At 43.6% G+C, this 5,020-nt stretch overlaps 1 non-coding gene and 1 pseudogene across 1 annotated transcript; both read right to left on the reverse strand.

The window, feature by feature from the left end:
- Positions 1-1,279: 1,279 nt before the first annotated feature.
- LOC125549633 lies at positions 1,280-1,363 on the reverse strand. The gene has a single exon (XR_007301409.1). It is a non-coding gene; the product is annotated as a small nucleolar RNA SNORD36 (small nucleolar RNA).
- Positions 1,364-1,462: 99 nt separating this feature from the next.
- LOC125549631 lies at positions 1,463-1,547 on the reverse strand (annotated as a pseudogene).
- Positions 1,548-5,020: the final 3,473 nt, after the last annotated feature.

A 5,020-nucleotide genomic window follows, 5' to 3' on the forward strand; every position in this document is an offset into this window, starting at 1 on the left:
AATTAATGATCTGATCCTCAAAAAACAATAAATAATCAACATTTCCAATATTTCAATCACACAAATTTTCATAAATGGCGACCAATATGAGTATATTATATATATTACAATCATGTGCTAGTTCACATCATCCAGGAATTTAGAACACCCAGGAAGTGCAAACACCCAGGAACATCCAGAAACATCTCTGAAGTAAACACCCAGGAACACCCAGGAACATCTATGAAGTAAACACCCAGGAACATAAAACACCCAGGAAGATAAAACTAGCTACAAAGATGAAGTGTTCCCTTCTTCGAACTTCTTCAGCCTAGAGCTCCTAGAAGAGAGGAAATTATGTTATCATGGCTGCCAATGAAAGCAATATCTTCCAGCATAAACAAGTAGGAAAAGAATAATGAACAGAATAATAAACAGATACACAAGCAGCTAGGAGTATGGATAACAAAATAATGAAGTATGGATAACCGTAGCAACACTAGTATACTGTTGCTGAGGCATTAGTATAATGAATAGAACTTCCTGAAGTATTCTACTGCTACTGCTAAGTTTGCATCAGTTTAGAGATCTTACAGAATAATTTGTTTATGCCTGGAATGCATCAACTTGCATCAGTTTGTACAATACTAGAAAGGGCATATAAAACAACAGAATTGCATAGGGAAAATAAAACGCGTTAACCTGCTGTTGCTCTACACTTCAACATGGATAATAAATCTAACATCGATGGTTGGCATCATCCTTGCGTTGGCTAGTTAAAACTAAGAGCAGCAGAGCAGATATGTGTATTACGCAGACAAATAGGGGTGCTCCTGTTGGGTTGCAACATGAAAGAGCCATGTTTATTACTGCTAAAAATACTTAGCGACCTCAACAAATTATTATCAAAGGAATGGTAACGAATCTAAGGTTTTATTTTTGGCAAACTATCCAAGGTTGAGAAATGAAAAAATGCAAAAAAACGTCGATCTGCTGTAGTTGTTTAACCATCACCACACTAACGAACATGTGTTCAAGAGAGTCGTTTGATCCAAAGAATTGAAGACAAATAAACAAAAGAGAAAATTTTCAATTCTATTCAGAAGTATAGTCCAAGCTATATCTGACTTCTGATGAAATGCATAGGTCCAACCGATGACTACACATCAGCAGCTACTTCAGACATTGGCTGGAGAAATGCTTATCTTTTTTATTCTTCAATGACGTAAAAAGAAATGACAACACAGCACTAATAACAGTAGACTCTCACAGCCAACTAATATACTAGAACTAGATCAACCAAGCATTAGTTTTAAAAAAGCTCGGTTTAAGATACTTCAACGACGTAAATCTCAGTAGCATCTCCTTGTAACATCATATGCTCAGCTGACAAACGATTCACATGCAACTCCTCTACATTATATCAAACCAACACAGAGAGCTGCATCTCTAGATGAGGAACAAAAAAACGTTGATAGCATGCTAGGCATCAGTTTTAAAAAGCTCAATTTTAGATCATCAAAGACCGGAAAGGCCACAGCGGTCTAAATGTTTCACATCCTCTGCCCAGCACAACATCATCATCGTCACGGAAATTCCCTAAACAGTCAGCTATCGACAAAAACATAGTGAACCAGAGCTACTGTGAGCATGTAAGGACCAGATACTATGCAGAGCTACTAAGCAAATGGGATCGGGCGGAAGGGCAAAGAGAGGGAGGTGGCTACCTTCTCCAATGGGGAACTTCCTGGTGGTGATGTTGAGCAGCATCCTGACGGGGCCCTTGACAGCCGCTTCTCCTTGGCACCCTTCACCAGATCAGTGGTCACTGTTCAACACACGCACGCACAAACGCATCAGATCAAAGACGCAGAAATCCAGCCAGATCCTCGGTCACCTCAATGAAAGAGTCTTCCATCTGCCAAGCAAAGTTGTCACAATTCAGTTCACTCCAATCAAGCGATGTGCTAAGAGCAGAGAGAGCATATGGCAATGAAGGGTGACAAATTATAGAAGAAAGCAGTAGAATCCTGGGCTATAAGGTAGCACTGTAACCATGGGGCCAAGAATAAGAGCACTAACTAGTCTAGAGCTGGCCAACTATGCGAACGAATAATACTAGTTCGCAGAAATTAAGCTACAGCAAATCATTGATGGTATATTACAAAATAAAAAAGAACATCTATTGCGGTGGCGAGGCAGTAAACGAGGCAGGCAGAGCAGAGCACAGGACCTTCTGTGGCACGCCGTCATGGTCGGACTGGACGATGCCCTCCTTGTCGAGCTCGAGGTCGGACTCGACTATGTCCTCGTCTAGCCCGTTGGGCTCGGTGGTGGGGTCGCGTATGTCCTGGTCGTCCTCCTTGTCCTCCTCTTCATCGTCGATGTCGTCCACGGAGGTCTCCTGCGCTTCCAAATCCAACACAGTAAAATTAACCAAAAAACACATGGTCCTAGATAGTATAAAATTAACCTAAAACGAACTAATACACGAAATTAGTTCAGGAAAATGGATACAAGCGGACGAATCAGCCTAACTAACCAGAAACAAAACATAGCAGGTATGTACAGGGTGGATACAGACGAAATGAATTCATAGGACCCTGAACCTAGCATAGGTGAGGTGAGGCAATAATAGTCTGAATCCAATCCAAGGAAAGGCGTGGAATAAATTCCACCGCCACTAAACTCTGCCGATTCCATTCGCGTGTGAAAATCTTTAAAAGATCGAGATGCAAATTCTTCTTATTTAACTTAGCATTCTCACGCTACTCTGGAGTGGAGTAGATGGATAGCACGCAGGCATGGAGCTGAAACTGAAGCTGTACAAGAGAAGGGAGCGAGTACACTAGGACAGACAGAGAGACAGAGTTGGTTCGCCCCCTGCCCTCCCGTCCCCTCGCCACGGTCACCGGGCTGGTCCGGCTGGCTACCACCACCACATGTGCGTCCGTCATCGCCCTGGTCGTCGGCTCTCGGACGGGGATGAGGCTCTACCTCGGAATCGGATCAGATCGAACGCACACGTCGGGAGGGGAGAAGCAGGAGGGGAAGGGGTAAGGGGACTCACGAGCCTACGCAGTGTCCTCTCGGTCGCACCGCCTGCTCCGGATCTTCCCCGCCAGAGCGCTCCCGCCACCAACGCCGCTGCCATTAGCCTACTCTTCCTCCCTTCCCTCTCTCTGAGAAACGCAATGCAGTGAGCGAACTCCCGAGGAACTTGGCGCGGGTCGGCGGAGGAGCGGTCCGCGACGAAGGATCAAGGTAGCCGGATGCGGATGGGGCGACGTAGATCGAGGTAGCCGAATGGAGATGGGGTGATGCGGATCGAGCTAGCCGGATGTGGATGGGGTGATGTGGATGGAGCCACTTGAGGGCGGGGAGGCATGGTGACTCGGGCTCCTCATCGTCAACGCAGGGGTGGAGGCCGGCCATGGTGCGGGGTGGGGAGAGGAGGAGCTTTAGTGGATCTGCAGCCTGGGAGGAGAGGGGAGAGGAGCGGAGGTGGTGGCTGAGGTGAGGGGAGAGGTGGCGGCGGAAGGAAGGGGAGGATGGGTCGTCGGCCGTGGGATCTGGGGGAGGCCGGCAGCGGGATAGGGGATGGATTTTAGGTTGGGGCGGAGAGGGAGGAGCTGGCAGCGAGGAGCTGAGCGAGGAGGAGTGCGGGTGCGGGTTAGGGTTTGGGTGGTTGGGCTGCGGTTGGGTGAGGGGGTGAGGGCTGCCGTTGGATCCACAAGCATTCGACGGTGGTTGATACATGATCCGCGTGATATTCCTATGGACCAATCAGAGCGCACCAAACAATTTGAAGATTTTTTGACCATATAAATTGGTCATAATTGATTACATACAAATTTTTCATTTCATTTTTCAATGCTTAAAATGAGTTTTTTTTGTGAAAGACCTATCAAATATTTGTTCAAATGATGTCATATTTTGCACAAGTTTACACAGAAGACCTAACAATGTTTCCTAAGGGAGTTTTCATTTTATTTGCACGAAAAATTCATTTTCCATTTTTCAAGTGCCCGAAATGAGGTTTTTTTGTGAAGGAACTACAGCATAATTGTTGCAAAATTGTACCAAATCAATTTTATAAAATACTAGGCCATATTTAATGCACAATTGACAAAATGGTTGGAAGCGGGTCAAATTTGAACTGTAGCTGCCTCATAGTTTGCTATTTATTTTTTCCAAAAATCATTTCTAGGTACATTAGTATCTATTTAATCAGAGAAACGTCAAAAGTTTTTTCCAAGATTCAACCACTAGTTAGGAACGGTCAAGCCCGCCGTTTTGACCGCATTTTAAACGGGCATAAACAATTCAAAAAAATTGAGAAACCTTCGCATTGTGTCATTATATGTGACCAAGTTTCCAGAAAAAATAATAAACTTGTAATACTGCAATTATTTTTAAAAAGTGTTCTCATAAACGAGCTATCATGCATGAAGATTCATGGCTTTCAAGCCAAATGATCAATCTTATGGCCACATTCATGGTATAGTTTGTTCAAATGATCTCATATTGTGCACAAGGGTGCATCTTGGAATTCCAAACAATGTTGCCTAAGGGAGGTTTCATTTTCTTTGCACGGAAAATTCAATTTTCCATTTTCCGAGTGCTTGAAATGAGTTTTTTTGTGAAGGATCTACCATATATTTGTTGCAAAATTGGACCTAATCAATTTTATAAAATACTAGGACATATTTAATGCACAATTGACAAAATGGTTGGGTGTCAAAAGTTTTGATCCACCTCTGGTGAAAAAGACAAATTCCCGCCGATTCAGCTGGAAGTGGGTCAAATTTGAACTGCAGCGTCCTCATTGTTTGTTATTTATTTTTTCCAAAAATCATTTCTAGGTACAAAAGTATCTATTTAATCAGAGAAACACCAAAAAAGTTCCAAGATTCAAGCACTAGCTAGGAACGGTCATTCCCGCCGTTTTGACCGCATTTTGAAATGGGCATAAAAAAATAAAAAAAATAAAAAAATTGGGAAACCTTCGCATTGTGTCATTATATGTGGCCAAGTTCTT

Source organism: Triticum urartu, chromosome 3 (assembly GCF_003073215.2).
Source record: "Triticum urartu cultivar G1812 chromosome 3, Tu2.1, whole genome shotgun sequence".
Lineage (NCBI taxonomy): Eukaryota > Viridiplantae > Streptophyta > Magnoliopsida > Poales > Poaceae > Triticum > Triticum urartu.